The sequence below is a fragment of the Octodon degus genome, unplaced genomic scaffold, assembly GCF_000260255.1.
Source record: "Octodon degus isolate 3935 unplaced genomic scaffold, OctDeg1.0 scaffold00103, whole genome shotgun sequence".
NCBI lineage: Eukaryota > Metazoa > Chordata > Mammalia > Rodentia > Octodontidae > Octodon > Octodon degus.
Window position 1 is genome coordinate 5480652 of NW_004524679.1, and position 13402 is coordinate 5494053.

Here is a 13402-nt window from a genome sequence, read left to right on the forward strand (position 1 = left end):
TCTCCAGCCCTGAACTTTGTTCTTGAGATTCCAATTTGATTAGAATATTTTTTGACATACATAACACAACAAACTCAACCTGTGCAAATACTGGATTTATTCATTTTTAAGTATTTAGTACAAGGTATACAGGGTCTCACTACACAGATCAGACTCATAGTGGTACTACTCTTTTCAGCCTCCCAGGCCCTGGGATTATAGGCATGCACCACCATGCCAAGTCGCAATTGCTGCCATCTCAGCACATCCTGGGGGCAGGGCCAGCATGGCACCTGGGATTCCAACCCAGGCCCCAGAGCCTGCCTAAGCAGGGGCTTTAGTCCACTGAGCTGTATGGTTGACCCTATTCTTTTTATTTTTAAAAGAAAGAAAAAAGAGTTAAAAAAGCAAACGATATAGAATTTCAGTAAACACAATGATAGGAATTCAACAATGTTTGTTATGTTTAATGCTGTTGTTTTCAAAATATTGTTTAGATTATCTGGTATAAACATGTAAAATTGGTCAGAAAAGTTATAACATTTATAAAATTAAGGAGAGAAAAAATTAAGCACTAATTGCTCTTTTCAGTAGATCAGCAGAAAGAAATCAGCAGTACAATTATCCAAGTGATCCTTTGTATATACTATCTATTTATTTATTTACTGTCTCTTGTCCCTCATCCTGGTTGTTTCTTCCCCAAACTTGAAAGAGTAAATAAAATTTTAATTTATTTTTTTTATTTATTCTACATCATTAGTTCTAAACTTTTGTCAAGTATTTCTTTCCTAAACTAAGGGCTTAAAATCTCTAGTTTTTATAAACCCTGGCAAATAGAAACCCTGATTTTATTTGGTGACCTATATCATTTTCTTTCTTTCTTTTTACTTCTTTCTTTTTTTTGTGGCCAGCTCAGCTCAGTCTTCCTTGAGGGTGTGGCTGGCATGGCACGGGGTACTGGGGATTGAACTTCAGTCCCTGCACGTTTGCCCTAAACTTGCCTTAGCAGGTCCTTTACTGAACTATCTCACTGGTCCCACCAATATCTATTTCAATGGCTGTAAATTTTAAAATTTTTTGCCTTACTTCTATAAGTTACAAGTTCAAAACATATTATATCGGATCTTACCTAAAGAATATCTTTGGCTAGCCAGTAAGCATTTATACTGATAGCTATTTACCATTTAGGTTCTCACTGTCTTTCAAAGTCATATTAACTTCTGTCTGTACTCTGAAGAAATCCAAAGTAAATATAAAGAGAAAAATAAGAGATCATAGGAAGTAGAGTTAAGCCTTTCTCAAGGGGAAAATGTATCAAGAGGTGGAGAAAGAGGGGAGAGAGAGGAGGAACAGGGAGCAAAAAAAGGATATTAACATGTATTATGTCCATGTAGCATTACCCAGAAAGAATTTCATAAAGATTGCATATTATAAGCATATAAAAAAGGAGGGTGATTAAGGGGTGAATAGAGAGGGAAGGACGGAAAGCAAAGAGGATGAAAAGAAGGACTTAAAATGCATTATGTTCATGTAGTAATTACCCCACAATGAATGTAAATTGCATGAACTGCAAATATATACATAAAAAATAAGGTCAATTATTATCCACAGAACTTACACTTCAGAACTTATTCAAAGTCTGGCATCTGAACCAGAACATTGGTTGATTATTATACAACAGTATCTACATTTTGAAAGTGATTGTAACTATCTTTTGGGAAGGACATTTTCTCTCAGCAAGGAAATCAAAACAAAATGAAAAACTTGCTTCATCACAGCAGTCAGAAGCATAATTTGACTAATTAATTTGTACTAGTTTTCTTCTTCATAAAACTGGGGTGACAGTAGTACCTACTACCTCATGAGATTGCTTTTAGGATAAAGTTACTTGCCAAATACAGGATACTGTGAACAATATCTAATGTCTAAAAAATGTTTTAAAATATTATTCACTACTGATTTTTTATATAATGCACCCATTTATGGAAGAGAAATACTTCAAATTCATTAGCTCACATCTCCAAAGAATCATCTAAATATTGTTTGTTATGCATGTCGTTATCTTAGCAGCTTTCCTGGCTTTAACTACTGTCACTGAGAGAATGAAGTCAAAATCTTTATTCTATTTCTGACAGCTACTCTGAGTTTCACATTTACATATTCAAGAGCCAGCTACCCACTATCACCTAGACCTGAGCATTTTAATATTTTTACTATGGCATGGTATGCATAGAAAATAAAAGGTAATTGTTTAACACTTCTGGGTCAATAGATAAGCCTGGCATGTGAGGCACGAAGTGTATAACCTAACCAGCTGTTGACCTCAGTTGCCCCAGAAAAGTATCAGGTATCATGAAGATAGAGAAGACAAATTTTTCTTATCTCATCATCATTTGAGTTAGAGAAATCTGAGTTAATATCTCACAAGGCACCTCAAACCCAATGTGTTTACTTTGAAGTGCTTTTCTCCTCTATATTTAATACAAGATTTTTTTAAAACTTCTAAATGTAGAAGCAGGAAAATTTTTTTGAAGGTTTTCAAGCTAGAACTTCATGTATAGTAGCAGGATGTTATTTTTCATTTAAAATGATATATTGAAGAATGTAATTATATACATTTTCCCTCTTCAATAGGCAATAGTTGGGAGAAATTGTCAAAACTCAGAAGGATTACTCAGTTTTGAGGTATACTACGTACTACTTAGTCAGTGCTGCCTGGGTAATAAGATTTCTGGCACATTTGTTGAATTGTAAATGTAAAGTTTTGTACCATGTAATTAGCATATTATTCAAAAACAAATTATGAGAGTTGAAAATAAGAGCATTAAGTAAATCAGATATATTTTAATTTGTGAAAGAGGAGAGTTTTATCAAGGACACTATTTAAGAAGAAATATTGTGACTTATAAATTCTTGTATTGTTTGCAAACATGATCCAAACTTATTACATATTACATGTAATTAGTGTTTTTTCCAAATGACACAGGGTTACTCTGTTATATCTTCTCAAATGTCTTTAAAGAATCCATAAGGAATACTCATGGCAATGCTGTAGCCACTCCAGGCAATCCTGTTTCCTCCATGTTACTTGTGTATACCACAGAGGGATTGGAGAGAGGAGGTGGTCCAATGTACAAATGTGTTACACAAATTAGAGCTATTGGCCATGGAGTAGAAGCTGTAACTAACATGTGTACTAAGGATATGTTCAGATGTAAGTTACAGAGAAAAAAGCAACACTCACTATGGGCTTAAAAATTTGAGAATAAAATAGGTGAAATAAGACACACAACTTTAAATATCACACGGTATCTCTTATAAAAGAAACTTAAATTATTGGGTTGGAGAGATAGCTCAGCAGTCTAAGCACTTACCTGGAAAGCACAAGAACCTGGGTCTGATCCCTGGAATCACATGGCCTGCTGGCTCTGGAACCCTGAGTGTGCTGTTATGGCCACCGAAACTGGGTGTGGTGGCATATGCCTGAAATCCCACACTGGGGAGCCTGAGACAGAAGGAGCAGTATGGGGTCCAAGATGCATAGCAAGACACTGTACCAAATAAATAAATAAATAAATAAATAAATAAATAAAAATTTAAATTAAAGAAAGAAATTCATATTATAAATAAAATTCAAAATAAAAGATACCTGATAGGAAGTAAAAAGATAAATCTTTTTTTTTTTTTTTTGGAACCACAGATTGAACTCAGGCCCTTGCGCTTGCCAGAGCTTATTCTACTGAACGATCTAGCTGGCCCAATAAATTTTTCTTGAATTGGAAGGAGATGAAGATATAGAGGGAGGGGTAAGTGAGATGACAGAAAGATGATTACTAAAGGAATTAAAATATGATATATACATGCACTAAATCCACACAAAGAATGTAAACATTATGTAGTGTAAATATATGCTAATAAAAAGAGTGAAAAAGAAAATATTGATTTTTGCATGCAAAAACAATCTATGGGTAGGTGGTTCTTGGTTTCTAGTTACTGAATGTCTCTAGTTACTTTTCTCTCAATGCTGGGACAAAACACCAGACACACAAAATTAAGGATGGAAAAATTTATTTAGCTTACCATCAGTGGAGGATTCAGCCCACACTCACCTGGCTCCCAGGAAGAGTGATACATGGAAGAGTGCAGCATATCATTGTGGTGGAAGACTGCAAAGAGGAAAGGGAGGAGCAGCAGTCTGACACTTGGGGGTACAATTAGACATACACCATAACGTTCCATCCCTGGCCCTTCCCAAAGAATCGTGCACATCCCTTTATGCAAAAGACATTTTAGTCCATCTGTAAGAGTTGCAAAAGTCCTATAGTTTGAGCATTGCTGAAAAGTAGAAGTCCCAAGTCTCCTCCAAGATCTAAGGCAACTCTTAGCTGTGAGCTCCTGTACAAATGAAAAAACACTTCCAACATTCAATGGCACAAGATAATCATAACCATTTCAAAAAGTAAAAATAGAAGGTGTCTTAGTTACATTTTTACTCATTGCTGGGACAAATACCCAACAGCCAAAGTGAAGGAAGAAAAGACTTATTTAGCTCACAGTTTGTGGAGGTTTCAGTTCACATTCCACTGGCTCCAACGCAAATGACAACAGTTCATGGTGGCAGAAAGTAATGAAGAGCAGAGGAGGAGCAGCAACTACAGTGTCCATCAAGCCTCTCTCTTCCTTCTCTGCTGACTGCAAAGACCGGTATTCCCCGCAAAGATTGTACCTCCTCTGAACGCTGGGACTTGTCCAAGGAAGTGGGGCAGGCGAGGGCTGCAGAAAGCCTTCCTCAATTCCTTTATATACACTTTTTGTGCTGAGTCACTCTTGGGTGGCCCATGGCCCTAACGTTGAACCAATCACACCCCAGTGCTGGGCCAATAGCCCTTCAGGTTGGGCTCTGCCCTCCTGCAGGGCTGGGCTCCCATGCCAAGAACTCCCAGAGCTGACTCAGCCAAGTTGACATAATGTATCAATTAACACAGCTGGATAAAAATCACTGGGCTCAAAACTAGTCCCAAATCCAGAAAGGCAAAACTTAAATCCTGTGCTTCCATGTGGAATATCTGAAGCAATCTGTGCCAAATTGTGAGATTCATGTGAATCTGCCTCTATTGCACTTCTCCTGGTTGTAGATCTCATGGCTTCTCTCTTGAGTTGGCTTTGCTCCATCCTTGCAGCTTTCCTCAGGCAATCCACATCCTGGATTTTTCAAACTTGTGGGGATTCAACTGCACATTAGTCCTCTCAGTCACAGTTTCACACACTGCTCTTGCAGGATCACACTGCCTTGCCTCCCAGACTTTCTGAAATCTGCATGGAAGCCTTCTTAACCTCAAAAATGCTGCATTCTGCATGCACTCAAAACCAATGCCACACAGATGATGTCAAGGTCTCCTACCACAAGGAGCAGTAGCCAGGTTTTCTTCTCTCTTGGCTGAAGGAATGACTGGATTGCTAAGCACTCTGACCCTGATTCTGAGGAACAAATTTTTATGCCACCACCATTCAGGAACCCCATGCTCTGTGACTTTCTCAAAGCAAATATTTTCGCCTTTGCAGTCTTGAGGCTGCAAAGGGTAAAGATTTCCTGTTTCTTGTGGTGTCCTCAGACCATCTTGTCTATTCTTCTCTTCGTTCAGCATTCTGGCCTTCTGAGCACTGACTAGAATCTCCCATATAGAACAACATAAGGCATCCCAGTGGTTTTCTTGTGCATAACAACACCAACCCTTTCCTATCTCTTAACATTCCCAAAAGCCCTTGAACCACATAGTCAGGTAATCACAGCAAGGACTGCACTCCTGGTGTCAAATTTTGTCTTGGTTACTTTTCTCTCATTGATGGGACAAAATAGCCAACACCCCATATTAAAGAAGGAGCGATTTATTTAACTCACAGTTAGTGGAGTTTTCAGTGTACTCAGATGGCTTCAAGGCATAGTGGCACATGGCAGAAGGCATCAGTTCATACTGGCAGAAAACAACAAAAAGCATGAGCAAAACTGGAAGAGCAGTGACTGAAGTATGTAGCAAGCCTCTCTCCCCTCCTTATATTGCATTCAGGCTCCCTTCCCCAGGGCAGGTGTAACACACATGTAGTCCAAGCACTTGCCCATGAATTAATCACAAACTGTTGAAGCTGCCTCAATGACTGCATGAGGTTTTGTGGCTAGAACTAGACACAAGCCATAGCACTAAGCAATGTCATCTTAAACCAAAGCAGTTCTGCATTTTCTGACTTGCCATACTTGCTATGTTGACTTGCACCTCTATGCTTATTGTCTTATGTCACAAAATGCTTGCTGAAGCTTCAGACCACATAATTACATTTAAGACAGAGAGAAAAAGGTAACCTACTTCTGTTTAATGTTTCTCTACCAGAACTAAGTCACAGCATCACATCACTAACTAGAAAGTATGGGAAAAGCTTTTCTTTTCTTTCTTTCTTTTTTCTTTTTTGGGCTTTCCACTGTCTGCAATGAAAAGTAGTGAGAGATAAAGAGGTTTCAAATGAATCGCGGCAGCTAAATAACACAAACTTTCCATCTTAGGCCACCTTTGGTAATGTCTCTTTTCACAATTGACACTGAAATTAAGTTCATGAAATAACTTTATGCCTGATAATTTCTTCACCATTTCTTTATTTAACCTGGATTTCAGGGTAAATCATGTCTTAGCCACTTTCCTGTCATGGGGACAGCTTTAAAAGCAGAGAGGTATGCCTTGGCTTAAAGTTTCAGTACATGGTTCATTGGCTGCAAGGTTGAAAGAGAACTGCAGAAGTGCATGGTAGAGGAAAGGGTGACTAATGCATGGCACCCAGGAACTATAGAGAAAGAGGAGAAACAGAGGAAAGAAAACAAACCATTGCACGTCATTCCTCCAGTGATCCACCTCCAGCCAGCTCTCATCTCCTAATACCATATTCACCTATTGAACTTAACAATTAATTAACTGATGAATATGGCACCCTGTGATCCAACGGAAAAAATGCATTTAGCCCATCCCAATGAATCTCCAAAGTTTTAGCAATTTCAGCATTGCTGAAAAGTCCTTGTTGAAATTTGCTTTTTAGAGTAAATGCAATTCCTGGCTGAGAGCCCTACAGTAATAAAAAGTAAGTTAAACAATTCCAAGATTAAAATGGCACAAGATAAACACTCCAATTACAAAAGGAGAAACAGAGGGATAGAAAGGAATAGAATCTAAGCCAGACTGAAACCAGGGAGCACAAATATAAAATCTTTCAGTTCAATATCCAGCACCTAGAGAAAGTTGGTGTAAGATGTAAATTCCAAAGGTTTTTGGTGCCTCTACTCCTGTAATGTTGCCATTGCAGCCCATTCACACTCAATTTTTTTGTTTAGTTTGTATATTCAAAATAGTTAGAATAGATATACAGCTACTTTTTCTTAATTCAGTGAATAGAAAGATTTGTTCTAATAGTGTTTGTGGACAGGATATCATGGTTGCATCTTGTACTATGAATAACTACTATGAAGACAACAATATGCAATGTATTAATTATTGAAACTGTCTTACTAATCGGTTTTGAAAATGTCTCATTGCTATTTGCTTCTCAAAAAATATTTTAAAAAAAACAAACTCTCTTCATTTTCCTTCAGGAAACAACCGATTGTCTTGGCAGCTCTAATTTCTTGGAGTCTCTACTATATCCTTCTCTCTTAAATCTCCATCAGCTGCCCTCTCAGAGATACTTTGCCTGGTCCCCCAGATCTTATTTTGAATTCCGAGTGGAATTCTTTCTGACCTCACCACTGCTACATTCAGCATATCAGAAAACCAGAACCACATGGATATGTATCTAACCCTAAATGACTGAAAACAGATGAAAATCCCTAGAAACCATTTCCCAGGCAGTCATTCTTAAAAAGTAGGCCCAGGGGCTCTGTCTTCAAATGAAAGTTGTACAAATTTCACCCTTGAGACTTCAAAAGGAGGAATCTTACTGACTCCTGAGATATCCTCAAGCCATCTGTCTGACTGTCCTGATTCAAAGTACTTTGCTTTTTGTTTATTCATAAACATTTCAGCAACCATGGTATTTAACTTTGAAGGCGCTTCATTTACAATGAAACTGCAAATGTTTTATGCCTGCATTTGGCTCCTGATTTTCACTCTAGATCTGGTTAAGAACAAACAACAGTAACCATGTCATAGATGAATATTGGGATAATTGTAATTTCTGACAAGACTAATTAGTCAACACCCTTAATCTCAGTATTCTGACAACAAATTTTCTTTATTTGTCTTACTTTACACCAGAGTATAACCTGTATGGTCTGTACTCTATCAGCAAACCCTTATTTCCATTTGAAACCTCCTCACCCTGGTCTTTTCTGTCTGCATTTCTATCAGTATTGTGCTTTTCTGAGACCCCATAAGAATCTTTCATCAATTTATGCTTATGCATTTTACAACATTCTCAAAAAGCCTCTATCCAGCATTTTCTAACCTTTCAAAATTTCTTCCATAAACCACTAGTAAAGATTTCATACTATATTGTCAGATGTATGCATAGCAATGACTCTACTTTTCTGGTACTAATATCTGTGTTATCCACTTTGATACCCAGAACTTACAGGAGGAGAGTTTCTTTTGATTCATGGTTTCAGTTCATGCTTGGCTGGCTCCAAGGGAAAAAAAAAACCAAGACAGCTGAAAGAAGAAATGATGCTCAACTTTTCATCAGGAAATTGGGTCTTAATAGTGTGAGGCCCTAACATGGCAAGGAACTTTTGAAACACCTTCATTCTTAGTGTCTCTGAAGAAATGTTCAGACAAGACATTCAGTCCATTGTACAACCTATAGGTGGGAGTTTGCAAAATGATAGATGTTCAGAGAAATACAGAAAGAGAATGCACTTTCAAGCATGAAGGTAGGCAGAAGCTTTTGTGACAATTGCAATGAAATGGTCTGAGTTCACAATTATCTAGGTACCTGGCTCTTTCTTCCTTTGAGGCTATTAGTCTTTTAGAAAAAACATGTGTCATGTGGACTTACTAGATCCCTGTTTAGTCTTTTTTAAATTAATTTAATTGAGAAACAAACAGCAATGAGACAGTTTCAAAACCAATCATTAGGGCAGTTTCAATATTTCATTCACTGCATATTCTTGTCTTCTTAGTGGTTATTCATAGTACAAGATGCAGACATGATATCCTGTCCAAACACTATTAGTACAAATCTTTGTTCTCATTGAATTAACACAGAGTTGCTGTATATCTATCCTAACTATTTTGTATATACCGATACAAAATTGCCCTTCATTTTTATCCCAATTTTGTCTAGTTATGTCCCAAATTTTCTGATCAAGGGGATTATGGGGCCACAGAGGAAAGTGATCGATGATATACAGTGTGCATAAGGAGAATCACATGGAGAGAAAACATTCCATCAGGATTTCAAAGACAGAAAATTGGTCAGTCAATGGCTGTGACTCATCCACATGGCTGACACTGACAAAAGATCTGAAAACTGCTGTACAGGGTTTCAGGGTAAATCCTGAGGGGATTTGACTGACCTTGTCACATTCAAAAGTTATATTTTTGCTTATCTAGGACTTGCTTTATCTTGGTCTTAACCATCCAGCAGAAAACGGTAAAAGGCTCAAGTCATCAACTTCTGGTATTGCCAGTTCTATGGATAACCTAGTACTATTATGGACTAGTGAAATATATTGATTTATTTTGCTGAATTCATGCACCTACAATATTTAAATGTCAGTCGTCCCTGTTTATTCTTTCAGTGGGTGTTTTCTTTTTCAAGTGTTTTGAGACCTTGAGAATTTTCCAACAATCTCTCCTATATTACGAACTATGTATAGGCCCTGGTACTTATTAACATTCTAAAAGGATGATATTTTCTTGAGCTAATATTTGAATCTGCAAGCTTGTATGGATTTTTTCTATAACTAATGGTTAAGAAAGTGAAAGAAAAAGGAAAAGATCACATTTTCTTTGATTTTAATGTATCCTCCAGCCACCTGTTTCTGGGCCTGCTCACATGTAACTTCTCCCCAACAAACCCATATCACCCAGAAAATAGAAAGAGAAAAAAGCAGGTACATGAATATATCTTTCTAATTCTTATTCCCTTTGACTTAACTTACCAAACAATTCATCACTGAAGCATATATTACTTCATGATTCAGTCACCTTCAAAACTCATGAGGCTTTAGGGGAATATTTTTAGTATTGTCTACATCAGAACTTGAAGAACAGTTATCAGTGCCCTGAAAAAAAAAAACCCTTATAGGTAAGAATGGACTTTCAAATTTTTGGTTTATTAAAATGATGCAAGATCATTGTTCTTCATAATGTAGAAAATTATTTTGTGTGAAAAATCACATGCATATAAATAATTCTGTCAAACTTGTGTGAAAAAACCTGGATTGTAAATGTGTTAGGAAGTTCTAACATGTTTCATGCATTTTAAAATCCCTATATATGTGTAAGAGTTATATATTACAAATATTTGTATAAAAGATAGCTCTTTCAGTAAATTAAAAAAAAAACTTCTAAATTATAAGAAAACATTGTTTCTTGGTTTACCATATGTTTCCTTTCCGAGTCATACATAAAAATGACATGGCAGGGTTGGTGACATAGCTTAGCAGACTAAGCACTTCTTTATGTAACTGTAGGGGCCAGGGTTCGATCCCTAGCACTGAGTGCCACACTGGCCCCACCCCCAGGTGCATTGAGCCAACAATGGAGTCCAGGCATGATGGCACACGCTTGTGATAACAGCACTAGGGAGGCAGAAAACAGGAGGATCACTATAAGTCCGAGCTGTGTAGTGAGATGCTCTCCCCACAAAGAAAATGACAAGGCAATTATATACACTGCCATGTTAGAAGGATGGCAATGAAACAGTCCCTGACATTATAAGAAACTTTTCAAATCATAGGATGAAAAAAAGACCTTAAGGAAAACTTGGAAACTACTTATTGGATAATAAAATACAACTATTAAAGAAATCTCATATTGAAGGAGAAAGTTTAGGATGGAAATTTATATTATTATTTTCAGTAAAGATGATTATACATATTTCAGTGTTGTAAACGGGAGTTGTTGACAACAATGGGTTTATCATATAAAAAGGGTTTTTATTTCAATGATCTCTTTATGACTATGAGTACTTATTTTCAAACACCTGTTCTGGATTCATTGTAAGAATTTGTTGTGTTCTTTGAGGGATATCAAAATAATTTCTCTCAACATTATGATTTGGTTTTTCAGGAAAAGCAACATAGATTGATGCCTAAATCATAGGCAGGAAGACTCATTATTCCTCTAATACCAACTGGGTCTAAAATTGTACAATGATGGCACTAGACATATACCCATAACCCAATTTTAAGACATTTCTATTCTTGTAGAGATACAGTCTGAAGGGAAGCAAAGATTGTTTTATCAAATAGTTCATATGAATAATGATAAAGTCATTAACTGAAAAATGTGAATTTTAAAATGCAATTCTGTGTAACTCAGTTATTCTTCTTCTGAGTATTTTTCCAACAGAACTAAAAACAATATACCACAGTAATATATGTGCAACCATGTTTATAGTAGCACAATTCCTCATAGCCAAATCTTGGAAGCAAACAAAATGTCCATCAACTGAGGAATAGATTAAAAAATATGTGGTAATTTTATATAATGAAGTATCACTCAGCTATTAAGAAAGACAAATTTGAGGTCTTTACAGGTAAATGGATGCAACTAGATGCTATATTCATAAATGAAGTAATTCAAATCCACATGTGCAAATATCATATTGTCACCCTAGTGTAAGAACTGGAAAAAGTAAATAAAATCCAAAAAGAATAATAGGTATAGTAAGATGGAGTGAAACTGAACATAAGGAATAAACAATGAGGACAAGGGAAAAGGAAAAGAGACAGGAAAAAAAGGAAAGGGGAAAATCATGCAAGTATGTATTCATGATACCTCAGATTATTGTGGTACTCATCTCCATAAATTTTTTGAAAGCAGCAGATAATGTTTAAAATTTTCAGTCTGTGTGAGAACTTCGACCAGGCTCACTGGACCCCTCTAGCCCCAGCCCAGTTCCTTCATGTGAGAAACCATCCCCGTGCCCGCCGGAACCCTGAAGCCTCAGCTCAGCTCCGGCATGTATGAGAGACCCTCAACCACACTCAATTGACTCCTCCAGCCCAAGCCCAAGCCTGTAAGGTATGTGAGATCTTCTGCTGTGACGGCCAGATCCCTTCCAACCCCAGCCCAGGCGTGGTGTGTGTGTGAGACCTCTTGCCAGGCTCGCTGGACCCCTCCAGCCTGAGGACAGGCCCAGCTTGTATGAGAGACCTTCTGCACTCTCGATGGATCCCCTTCAACCCGAGCCCAGTCCTGGCCTGTGTGGGACCATCCACATGCTTATGGGAACCTCCTCCATTAGACAGACGTGGTATGAAACTCTATAGCTAAGTACCTGTAGAGAAACTAGTGGCCAAAACCACCCAAATAATTCAGGAGCTCAACATCTTCCAGAAGGGCACAATGGGTTCACTTCCACAGGCTGCAGCAGGAAGAAACTGAGCACAGCAGGCAGACACAAGTCAGACAAATCTGGATGAGTACAAACTTGGTAGATGGGGTAAGCAAAGAGAATTTTCTAGAACCAGATCTATGAGAGCATGCTCTCTGTTTTTCTCTTGATCTAGAGAGGGGGCAACAGGTAACTGGGGTGAACTATTCTACCTGGAAGAGCCCATGTACATCAAAGAGAGGTGATTCGATAGAACTCAGGGGAAATATTTTTTTTAAATTCACAATATAATATCTGATTAGTTACATAGACACAATGTTTGCTGTTGAGGTCTAAAACACAAACTTGTTAGTTACAAAAGATGTCAAATGCTAAACATCACTACCCATTATTAGTGTTCCTAATTGTAGTACTATAAAAAAATTGTAACCACCTTAAGCACATAATCAATCTTCAGGAAGAATTTTGATAGGTGATAAGGTTATAACTGCACCAAAGCTCTACACCAAAGGTCAGAAGACAGTGTTATACAAAATGACGAAGAGAAGGAGCAAAATGCAGTCTCAGGCACTGAGCCCACCCAGAACAAATGCAGGAAGCACTAATATAAATGAATTTGGAAATCACACAGCTGAGATCTTTGAATTAAGAGCATCTGAAGCAAAAAAAATTTTTTTAAACTGCAGAAAGGTATATAACTCAGTGGTGCCCCAAATTTTCTGATCAAGGAGATTGAGGGACCAAAGAAGAAAGTAATTAGTGATGTAGAGTGTGCCTAAGGAGAGTTACATGGAGAGAAAACATTCTCTCAGGCTTTCACAGAGAGCACATTGGCCAAGCAATGGCTGTGACTCATCCACATGGCTGACACTGACAAAGGATCTAC